Genomic DNA, 12969 nt, shown 5'->3' with positions numbered 1-12969 from the left:
CAAGATAGTGGCCAGCCCTACCTCCACCCTCTGAGGAACCCTCATCTACCGACCCCCTGGACCCCGCGGACTTTTCATCAACTCCATCACGGACATTATCTCCCTGCATGCCATCGCGTCCAACAACTACACCCTACTGGGAGACCTCAACTTCCACCTCGACAACCAACTGGACCCCAGCACGACATCCCACCTGGACAACCTCCACAACATTGGACTTCGCCAGATCGTGACCAAACCCACGCACTCAGCAGGACACACCCTCTACCCCCTCTTCACAACAGGAAACTCCATCACCTTCAGCCACACCACCGAACTCCTATGGACTGACCATCGGTGCGTCCACTTCACCTTCAAAACACCCACCATCCACAGACACCAGCACTTGCTCCCATGAAGAAACTGGACCAGTATTCACCGACGACCAGCTAACCTCATCACTCAGCAACTCCACCCCAACCATCGCGGAAAACGACGACGCCAAAACCACAGCCCGAACCATGCACAGATGAATCTCCGAAAAACAACATCACCCACGCCAAGAAAGCTAGATGGTTCACCACCGAACTTCGAGAGTCCAGACGCACTGCCTCGAAAAGGCCTGGAGGAGCACCAAATCCACAGAAGCCCACAACAACTTCAGAGCCGCCACCAACACCCACCAACCAACTCATCAGAAAAACAAGGAAAAACGCGACTGAAGACAGAATCTCCACTCATGCACAAAACAGCAAAGAACTCTTCATTCAACATCATCAAGGAGTTCGCCCAACCCACCAGGGAGTCCACCGACATCCCTCCCTTACAAGACCTCTGCGACAAACTCAGCACCTTTTTCCACACAAAATCAAGAGCATCTATGACAACTTCGATGAAGACAACCAACACACTGAACCCGCACCAACCACCCCCAACAACCTGAAGCCAGCGATCGACAACTGGACAGCCCTCACCATGGAAGACACACTGAAGACGATGAAATCAATCCACTCCGGGGCCCCCATGGACCCCTGCCCCCACCACATTTTCAACAGGGCCACCCATCGCACCCATGCTTTGCCACACCATCAACCGCTCCCTGGCAACCGCCTCGTTTCTTGACGACTGGAAACTCGCTGAGATCAACGCCCTCCTAAAGAAACCCTCGGCGGACCCCACCAACCTCAAAAACCACAGACCCATCTCCCTGCTCCTGTTCCCAGCGAAAGTCATTGAGAAAGCCATCAATGGCCAACTCGCCACATTCATCGAAGAGCACAACATCCTCGACTCCTCCCAATCCAGCTTCAGAAAAAAACACAGTATGGAGACCTCCCTCCTTGCCACAAACTGACGACATCGTACCTTACTGGACAAAGGAGAAACAGCAGCCCTCATCCTCCTCGACCTCTCAGCGGCATTCAACACAGTCTCTCACTGCACCCTAATACGCAAACTACATGAAGCAGGGATCCAAGACAAGGCCCTCGAATGGATCCGCTCCTTCCTCTCCGGCAGAACGCAGCGGGTCAGACTCCCCCCTTTCCTCTTGGACCCTACACCTACCACCTGCGGGGTCCCCCAGGGGTCCTCCCTCAGCACTACGCTCTTCAACGTCTACATGGCTCCGCTCGCCCCTATCTTCAGAACCTACAGACTCAACATTGTATCATACGCAGATGACACCCAATTCATCCTCTCCCTATCCAATGAACCCAACACCGCCAGACATAACTTTCGAGAAGGCATGGAAGCCGTCGCCAAATGGATGAAAAACAGCTGCCTAAAACTAAACATCAACAAAATGGAAGTTCTCATCATGGGCCCAAACCCAGATGCCTGGAACGACACCTGTGGGCATCGCCCTCGGAAGCCCGTCCACCCCCATGGACCACCCACGCAACCTGGGAATCATCCTGGACTCAGAGCTCAAAATGGACCGCCAGATCAACTCCGTCTCGTCCTCCTGCTTCCACACCCTCCGCCTCCTACGTAAGACCTTCACATAGATCCCCCTCAAACACAGAAAGACCGTCACTCACCCCCTGGTCACCAGCAGGCTCGACTACGGCAATGCACTCTATGCCGGAAAAAACAAAAAGCTCACCCGCAAGCTACAGAACATCCAAAACGTCACCGCAAGACTGGTCCTCAACCTGCCAAAACACTGCCACATCTCCCAGCACCTGCGCACACTCCACTGGCTCCCCATCAATGCTAGAGTCACCTTCAAGATGCTAACCCACACTCACAAGGCCCTCCACGACACCAGACCAGCATACCTGAATAGCCAACTCAAATTCCACGCACCCCAAAGGACCCTACGATCAGCCCAGCTCTCCTACGCTGTGGTCCCTCACACCAGAAAGACCAGATCGGGAGGCCGCTCCTTCTCCTTCTGCGCGGCCAGTGCCTGGAACGACCTTCCGCTTCACTTCAGACAGATAACATCGCTCCCCATCTTTGCAAGAAACCTCAAAACCTCGCTCTTCGACAGACCCCCTCCTTGATGGACCTGAACCTGCGAACCCCCCTCACACCCTCCAGAACCTTGAGACCCTTACGGGTGAGCAGTCACGCTTAACAAACACCTGATTTGATTTGATTTGATGGTACAAGAATATTGATGACAGAATATTGAGGGACAATATATTGAAAGGTAAGTGCATATACAGAAGCATAGATTTACTATTCCTGACTCCACATCCACGTGCTTTCAATATATATGTAGGTTCGTAAATGTGACGTTAGGTATAGAACATTTAGATTTAATTATCTGTGGATATTGTTTTTTAAACTTTGTCCTCAATATCCGTCCCGGCGATGTTGTGAGGTTGATATTCACAGCGCTCTCCTGCTTAAAGTGGTACAGTGATCATTCTCACAATACTGCAGCCCTTTTATCACAGTAGGTAATCGTTCAGCCTGGCAAAATATGAACGCTGTGTCCAGCAAGTGTTTCAAAACAGAGCTCAGGGAGCTCAAATTTTTGTTCCTCGTCAAATGGTGTCACTTTGGGAAAGGAAGGGAAGGTGAGCTCTGTGAGCACTACAAATAACAACAGTTAAAGTACAGATGCGCAGTAAGGGACAACGTATTTTATTCAAGAAATAAGATGACTAGAAGTTAAGTAATTGCCTTAGATGACTCAGAACCTTTTTTTCATATGGTCACAGGAATCATTTTTAATCTTTCGAGTATGCAGTCTCTGAACCATCAAGGATTCGTTTTCTAATTAAATTGTATCAAACTCTCACAATGAATTTAGTGCTGCTCGTTATGTTACAGATCGTGTGTTTTTATCTGATTTGAACCCTCTCTCCGAGTTAGAGAAAGTGCCCTATCAAAAAGGTTTGGCAGGGATGCAGTGATGGAAAGTCGTCTGGGAATGGAGGCCCATCACAATGTCGAATGCTGGGTAGCCCCGCTGTTCTATTTTCGAGTGGGTTAAACTTACCTGGTAGGAAACAACTACCAGGTCTATTTTCAAGAGATATGATTCTCGCAATCCCACCAAGTATGTCTTGATTTCCCTTCCAAATATTTAGTCTAAAATAGAAATCTCTCATATGACTGCACGGTTAGGATAGGGCAAAACTTGTGTTGCGCGGGAAAGGAGCCCAAAGTAACATGAAGTAATCCTCTACATTGCTTGCGGCTACTTTGCGTAAAGTAGGAGTCCCGTGGCAGGTACATGGGTGTTCCCATGCAACCATCTATTGTTTTTGGTACAAAACACTACATACTGACAATGATAGGCATGGCTTTGCACCAAGCATGTATGCCTGCATGAAGCAGGTGCAAAGTAGGTGAAAAGTTGTATTCTCTTCAAACTTTTCTAGCGATGCTTCTGCTTTGCACTGTACAGCAGTGTAAGTATTAATGTTTTATACCGGAATGACACCTTTCCAGTCCAAAACCTATGCTAGACTTGCCCACACATCTTTGCACTTTGATGCTGGCATGGCACTATGTGGGAAGTAAGTGTACTTGCGCCAGATAAGAGAGCCGCAGCACCATAAATTAGAATATAAGGCACTCTCCCGGTCTCTCCCTTCCACACAACGTAGTACAGTAACTTTGGTTGCAGTACTACGTCATATAAAAATATGGTACATTTGTCCCAACGTGGATATGCACTTTTCCTTCAGGTGCACAGTTTTGTCCACATGCACAACGTGCTTGATCAATGCGAAGGGAACCCATGTCATGGAAAATTAGGGGAAGCACAGATAAAAAAGAAATAAATAGGAAAGTACATGAACAGCACCAGAAATGATACTGTCGGCCTAATGTACCCAAACACATCTGATGGTAAAACGACCATGAGATGTGGTGAGTGGAACAGTGAAAATAGCATTATCTGATAGGAGCTGTACCATGGCACCTGTTGCAATGATAGGACATTTTTACAAGGGACCTTACAGACAAGATTACTGATAGAACACTACTAACAGTCCCTAAGATGGGAAGCAGAAAAGTCCTGTGTGAGGTCGCATGATGGCTAAATTTACCCAGTCTGGGATGTTTATCCTTCCTAATGAGACATGGCTACATCGGAAGCTATTCTAACTTTTTAGCCAAGCCTTACACAAATAATGTACTTAGCATGAGGAAAATGCATGGAAATACGAAGTACAATAGTTATAAAATAATAATTGAAATTCGACATCGCAGAGCTAGAGTTCAGTCTAAATTTCAGGTAGGCCCATAATTTCTTATGGAATGTGGTTATGTTCTGCTACTCTGTTGAGCGCCTGTGATAAATGCCTGGGACAAGTCACTTGGACATAATCCGACCTGGGAATGTTCACACAACAGTGGCCATCAATCCTCTTGAAAGATAATTTTCACAGCCAGCTTGAAAGTACCTGTAATTTAATTCTGGATCATGACTTACTGAAAACTCAAAACGATATATTGATGTCATTTTCACTGCAACAATAAAGTTTGATTCTGCTATCTACACCAATAACTCAACAACATATTATTTTCTTTTTTGCAACTCCTTTTATTGCAACTTTTCTGATATACAGCAAATTGACAAGACATGATTAAGCACCATCGCTGTATTTTTTACAGAGAACAGACTTCTTAGTCTTTTGAGCCATCTTCAACATTCAACGCAAGGGACTATTTTTGAAAAAAAACTTTGTAAAACCAGCCAGCACTGGGCAAGGGGTGGGATGAAAAAACTTGTGATGTGTGTGGAGAAGTGCAGAGGTAGAAGGGCGAGGGGAAATGTGAAAAGTTAAGTGCAAACAATAATCTGAGGTGATCCCCATAGAGTTAACAGATGAGACATCAGGGAAGGGAGTACAGAAGAATATTGTCCCCAGGAGCCTGTACTCAGCATAGTACACAGCACTATACAGCACACATCCAAAGTGGTAAAAACATGAAACTATGTCTAAGGATAGTATTTTGTATTGGAAGGGTTTCCAGCATATCAAAACCTATGCTTGACATCATGCACGCACCTTCTCACTATGGTACACCAGCATTTGCATTGGCGCAAGGCATCCATCCTCAAGCGCTCCAGCACACAGAGAGGGAAAATCACCACCTAGTGGAGCGCCCCAACTTTAGTTGCTGTACTGAGGTACGTCAAGACTTTGTAGCACCGACCCAAGCAATTCTAAGCAAATTCGCTGAAGATCACTTGCCTTAAGTCAGGCACTGTTGCTCCTTGGCACCACACTGATAGATGCACATTTTGATCTTCAGCTATATATTTCTCTCAAAGAAGGCCAACAGACAGAGCTCCATGAGCCCTTTGTCATGATTTAGCACACTGTGTGATCTTCAATGTCTAAGAATGTAGACATAGATGAGGCCAGGGAAGGAGAGATCCACAAATGCCAGTGGGTATTAATGCCTATTGCGCAAGGAATATCATTCAGAATTGCCAGCTCTGCCTGAAATACAGAGCCGCTAGTTTTATCCATGGTGTCCACAACTGCAGAGCAGAAATGGTGATGTTTTTTTTTCTTCTTCATAAGATGTGCAGTAGGTGACAGTCCAGCTGGGTACACCTGTGGCATTTAGAGGTCTGAATTAGGCCATCTAATAAATTATGTGGCATCTACTGTACCAGTTTTCTATTATTTCAGAATCTTTGAATCAAAGCCTTGCCTTCCTAAGACATTTGTCCTTATCTGCTAAAAAGGTACATCTCCTGCAATAAATTCCCATGCACGGGTTTTTTGCTGATTTCAGAAGGCATTGGCTTCAGTTTATATATAGTGAGTCCCAGCATGCCAGAAACTACCTCTTTGAGTTAATAACAGGTATTTGGGGGCATATTTACAAGGCGGCGATAGAAAATTATCGCCGCTTTTGCGGCCGTTTTCAGCCGAAAAGCAGTGATAATTTTATCGCCTAATTAGCAAGGTCACGCTAACGGGTGAAACCTTGCATTAGCGCAAGTATTCTTAATGCCCAGCTTTGCATTTTTAATCAGATGCAAAGTGGGCGTTCCTGACCTGACATGACAGGAGAAATGTCGCAAAGCGACATTTCTCCTATCATCAAGCCCCACGCTATGAACCATAGCGGCAAGAAAAGTAGCAATAACCCCTGTTATCGCTACTTTCCTTACGCCTGCTTCAGGACTGACTTAGCCATGATATCCTATGGAAGGTGGATATCATGGCTAAGTATGTGAGGCCCTATCAACAAGCTAACACCACATTTTGTGAGATTATCGCCGGGTTTCCAGCGATAATCTCACGTTAGGCAGTTAGCGCTAGGATTTTTATCGCTTTTGAGATAAGCGTTGCTAATAGCACGCTATCTCAGCGATAAAAATCCACGCTAGCCAGCGATAATTATCCTAGCGCGAAGTGCGTTTAGCGATTATTATTGCCGGTTGTTGCTGATATGCCCCTTAGATATGAGAAGAGGTGACTCGGCAGTCACTACAAATGTTTGTGCGATAGAACTATGGAAGCAATGCGTCAATTGGTAGTAGAGCCACAACTGATGACTGTACAAAGTACATTCATCACAAAGAACTGAAAATAGTTTCAGTGTTCCTTCATAAAAGAGTAGTCCTACATTTGTTCTACATGCAAAGCTCCATTCTCTCCACTGGACACAGCGGCCAACCCTGGCACTGTGAATGCCATCCTCTTCACTGTTCCTTCCAACTTTTAAGGCCCTTACTATTTATCAATACACTTTGGGACAGATTTATATCGGACTTGCGCCAGTTTTACACCGCCGTTGCGTCACTTTTGTGACGCAGCGGCGGCGTAAACCCTGCGCCATGTTGCGCCCCATTTACATCGTGACGCATCTATGGAGATGCGTCACGGTGTAAAGCCCTGCGCCACATGAAACCTGCGTCAGGTTTCATGTGGGCGTTTCAACTCAGGGGGGGGGCGTTCCGTCGCAGGAACGCCCCTGAAAAGTGACTCAGTGAAATCTATAAGATTCACTTTCCCAACGCTGATGCGTCAAAACCCTGCGCCTGCTTGAAGCAGGCGTAAGGCTTGACGCACCATGTATGGGATAGGAAAGGTTGGAACAGTGCTGGAGTTGCATCTCGCTTGCGACGCAAGTTCAGCACTGCGCCAACCTTACGCCGGCAGATGCGTCACGTATCTGCTTGTCCTTGCGCCTCAATGCGCCGCATTGTAAATGCGGCGCATCTGCGGTGGCGCAAGGGCAAACTGGCGTGACGCATCTTCCCTGGCACATCCATGCTGATTTGCAGGGATGCGCCAGGGAACATAAATCTGCCCCTTTGTTGTCAGCGCTTACAATACAAATTCAAATGCTTCAACCTTATTTCCATTTTGTTTTTCTGTTTATGGAGGGCCATTGGCGATGTCTTGAGTGTATTCTTATATTTGGACAATCCTACTCTCTTTGACGGTTCGCTATTTGAACTGTCTCCCCTTCCAGAGCGTCGGAAAAGAAAAAGCTCTTAAGAAGTGGAGTGGAGCTGTTGATCTCTTTGCTTGCTTGCTACAGTGAATGTGCCACCATCCTTCCTCACCGCTGCCTTAAGTGAAACTCGTTTTCTGCATTGTGGGTCAGTTTAAAGTATGCTGATGAAGCAGTGACAGAACCCGTACCCACAGCTAACATGTCGAGGAGCAGGGGTTCCTTTTCTGTTTTCTGGGGTCACTGATGTGCTTCCTTTTATGTCCCTTCTACTCTTGCCACATCTTCTAACTTTTCCGTAGGGAAAGGGCTCCAATACTTCCTGTCATGTTTTCAGTCTTAAAACCCAGTGAAACCATTAGTATATGCAGGTTAAATAGGTATACTTCAGCTCTTCTGGCAAAGCTACGTTTTGTATTTTCCCACATTGTTTGCTGTTTCTTCTCTTCTCTGTTCCTGTTCTGGTAATTTTCATGCCTTTCTCCTCTGCTTTTCCTTCTGTTTTCGCGTGTGTGTGGGGGCTGGTAAAATGCTTTACTGCAGGGCGATCTTGAAGGATGGACGTGATATTCACAAATATCAGTGCACAATACCTAGCCAACAGAAACTGGAGGCACAGGGCAGTGCTAGAGTGAGCAAAAATGTTGGGCATGCGCCCAAAAGAAAGTTTTATTCACCAGGGCTGTTCATGATCTTGTTTAAGTGTGGCACTGCCAATGGAATGTACATATATCCACCACAGAGTTCTTAAACCCAATCTACAAGGTCTGGAAATGACACTTAACTCCATGGGATGTTGTGCTTGACCTTGGCCAACGAGCATGGATTTACCATGTGCTCATCGCCCAGAAAGATGAGCAGGTACAGCTGCAACATATGATTTTGTTCTGGCTTCCATTACATTTGTTAATACATCAAGTGTTATTTACAATGTTTAGAAATGAGAGATGTGCTTTTATGTTATGCTTTCAATAGTTATAAAGCACAAGTTATCAACGTTTCTTGATGCTGTAGAGGGAAGATAAATGCACCCAGTGAGGGGAACGGCTGCACGGTAAAACAAGCTGAAATTAATTGTTTGGGCTAAAAGTTTTCAATTTATTGCAAAAAGATAATTACAGGATAGGAAATGGATCTCTCGTAGGGTCTGAATTGTTCCACTCTTTTAGAATAACAAGAGAAAAAGCCCTGTCCTCAAAAGAAGCAGAGTATCTCTTGGTAATAGTAAACAGTTGAGGCATATATGGCTGAAATCTAGATGCTGTGAAGGAAGTGCATATTGCGCAGTGTGCCTTTACCTGGGTCTTCGACTATACTTTTTATTTTGATGGAGATGCAATGGAATTATCTCAACATGTGTTTTATGTGATCGTTGCATCTGGTGTGGGTGATAAATCTGGCAACACCATTTTGCATGTCTAGTAAGCAAAGATTGATGGATTGCTGTGATAACAACAAGACTATAACAAAAGGTGCAAACAGCAGCAAGGAAATCTTTGCCTTCTTCAAAGATTTCACTGTGCACCCTGGCACATCCAGCAAATTCACCACCTTGCAGGGCTTTTGAAGTAAGCTTTTGAAATTCTTCTGTGACAAAATCACCTCCATACATAGCTACTTAACCGGACCACATCCCTGTCACTATTTAACTTCCCCTCGCAACCAAAGAATGAACCCTGACCTCGTGGTCCACTATCACTACCGTTTAAACCACTGGTACCATTAAGAGCATCCACTCACAGGCCCCATCTGACCCTTGGCCCAGATGATTCCTACCGATTAGCGAATCAATGACACCCATCCTCAACATTTCTATTGACTCATCTGTAAACTCAACTGCAAAGTACCTCAAGGTTCATTGTTCAGCTCATCTTCTTCAAAGCATACATGATTCCTCTGGCCAATGTCGTCCATGTACATGACATGTACATCCTCTCAGACGCTGAAGACACAAAACTCATAATGTCTCTCTTGAAAAGGACACCCCAACACAAGAAACAAATTAATCACATGCATGGCTGAAGTGACTAACTGGAAGAAAGCCAAATGTCTCAGCTCAATAGTGACAAGACAGAAGAAGTGAACTTCGGCCAGAACATCTCGCCATGGGACTCCAACTGGTGACCAGGTGAACTAGAATCCACACCTAGCTCCCATGACAGGAACCTCAGAAACATCATCAGCTGCAAACTGGACATGACTGCACATGTGAACTCTGTCACTGCATGCTGCTACCATACCCTGAGGATGCAGAGGAAGATCTTCCAATGGCTCCCATGCAAAACCAGAAAAACCCTGACTCAAGGCTTTGTCAGCAGCAAAATGGACTACTTGAACACCTTCTACGCCGGGATTACCAAGCATCTCATGAGGAGACTGCAAATTTTCCAGAACTTGGCAGACAGAATTATCCTCAACCTCCCACACAGAACTCCCATCGCACCACACCTCAGTGAGGAACACTGACTCCTGATAAACAAACACACTCATTCAAACCCTTCACACTCACATTTAAGGAACTACAAAACATAAGTCCAATCTACCTGAAAAGTTGTATCTCCTTCAACTAACCACCCAGACACCTCTGATCCACAGGACTCCTACTTGCTCACATCCCAGACAAGTGACATGAATCAAATATTTCCTCAGTGTGCGGCCTTGTCGTTAAGCAGTTTGAGCCAAAATATTGTAGACAGACTGAGGGTTCCCACCATGGACCTCTCTAATAACAGCTCTGCTAACTCTCTCCATCCAGATCCAAGCACATTTTGTTAAATGGTTTATTTCACTCTTATTTCAACTCAAACACAGCTAACACTATCAGTTTGGTTATGTTCTCCTACATAATTGGTGGCCTAACCATGGTTATGAACCACATTTCTCTCACCATTGATAAACTCAAATACTTTACACAATTTTTGTCCCAGCAATCAGACTGGCATCTACCATCCTCAGGGATATAACATTACCTCAATTTAGGGATGCATGGAGCATGGTATTAATCAATTGATTATCTCCTATTCTAACATTTTCCATTAGATATTCAATCTTCATTGGGAGGGCTAGCAACATAATAGTTAATTTGCTGAAAATATTACATACTGACAATAAGCTTCTCCAACACTTCCAAAAACACCCACATACAATAGGTTCTATACTTCACCTGATCATTTATAAGGTTTTCAGACTGGTTATTGATGACCCCATCCTCATGGATTAATCTCACCACTTACAGACCTCTTTCACATCAGAGTTTGCAGACTGTAAAACATTTGGCTAACCAAAACTGTATTTACTCAAGCGTACCATAGAGGGAGCGAAGTCAGCGTTCTAGTTGCTCAGGGGAAACACTTACTTATAGCGACTGAAGTGCGGGTGTGCTGAGGAGTAGACAGATAAGGCGAACTAGAAGCTCTGAAGAGCATTACACTACAGTGTGGGAGTTCTTACAGACATGTTTAAAAAACATTTTACACCCTTTTAAAATTGTTATATTGTGTACTGTATTTAATGACTAATGTTTAGAACTGAATTTGAATTTGAACCGAATTAAGTAGCATAATTGGAGGTACTTACATATGTCTTTGTGGGGGCATACTGCCAAGGCTCCACACTGACTGGACAGCTCTCCATGGCGGGGAAGAAAAAAGACAATAGAGAGGATCATACACCCAAGCGTACCATAGAGGGAGCGAAGTCAGCGCTCTAGTTGCTCAGGGGAAACACCTACTTATGGCGACTGAAGCGCAAGCCCGTCTGTGCCAGTATGCGTCCGGCCAGAAACCCTGCCCATCACGACTCCAAATTCCAAGGAGGCCAAAGTTACATTACAAAAGAACTCACTCAACTGAGGCCGATTGGTACATCAGTGTGCACACATATTCACACCCGAAAACCTGGAAAGAAGAAAGACTATTTGCACCCACTGTAAACTCATGTTGAGTGAGGTGACCGCTTACATAAATTAGCTCCCAATAGAAACAGAAGGGAAATTAAGGTGGCAAATTGGGCCAATAAACTGCAGATCTATTAAAGGAAATAGAACAGAGATGAGGCAATTAATTGAGGTGGAGCAACTAGGCGTTTTAATTGTGAACGAGACCTGGCTCGTAGATTGCTCCACACCAGACCTATTCATGGCCCTCCCTCCAGGATTTAACGTCAGAAGACAGGATAGGGTGGGGAAAGTCGGAGGGAGTGGCCACCATGTATAAAGATACTTATGGCAGCAGCGTTTCAACTAAACCCCTACTTAACTGCGACACAATACTATTTAGCATCAGGCTATCCCCCAGCTCAACCTTCTCAGGAATGCTTATCTATTGGCTACCAGGACCCTGTAATGCTTTTCTGGAGCACTTCCCTGATCTTATTGCTGGGAGTATCACTAGCAAAGGTGCTATGACCATACTAGGGGACTTCAATATTCACCTAGATAAACACAACAACTCCGCCACCGACAGATTAACCCAAAATATGGAAGCCAGGCAACTTAGACTGCTGGTTCAATCAGCAACACATGGGAAAGGGCACACAATAGTGGCAATCTTTACTAATGACTCTAAAATAAAGATAGCCACTCCCATACCAGTTCCCTGGTCAGACCATTTCTTTATCTCACTGTGGCTGGCCAAAACGCAGATACAAAATATAGGGGTCAATTTACTGAAGGGAAAATCCTGATATTGTCAGGGGATGAAGAGGACGCAGACATGCTCTGGTCCAAATTGCTCAATGACACTGCAGAACACTGGAGCAAGAAAAAAGGATAGTGACCAACCGCACACAGAGAAAAACAGCATGGTTCAACTGCCATCTCACATCTCAAAAGCATGCAAAAAATGTAAAGGAAAGCCACCAGACACTACCATGATGAAATTAAATTAGCCCAAACCAGATATTTCCAGGAAAAAATAAACTCACCCACCCACTCTTCCAGAGAACTCTTCAAGGTGGTTAAATCCCTTACATCCATAGAACTAGCCGTCTCTCCACAATCCTCATCAAAGGAGAGATGTAATGAACTAGCAGTCTTATTGAAAAATAAAGTATAAAATATCTACAACTCCATGCAAGGGAACAGAGATAACCCAGACC

This window comes from Triturus cristatus, chromosome 2_2 (assembly GCF_964204655.1).
Source record: "Triturus cristatus chromosome 2_2, aTriCri1.1, whole genome shotgun sequence".
In the NCBI taxonomy this organism is placed as follows: domain Eukaryota; kingdom Metazoa; phylum Chordata; class Amphibia; order Caudata; family Salamandridae; genus Triturus; species Triturus cristatus.
Note: the sequence above shows the minus strand (reverse complement) of the source record.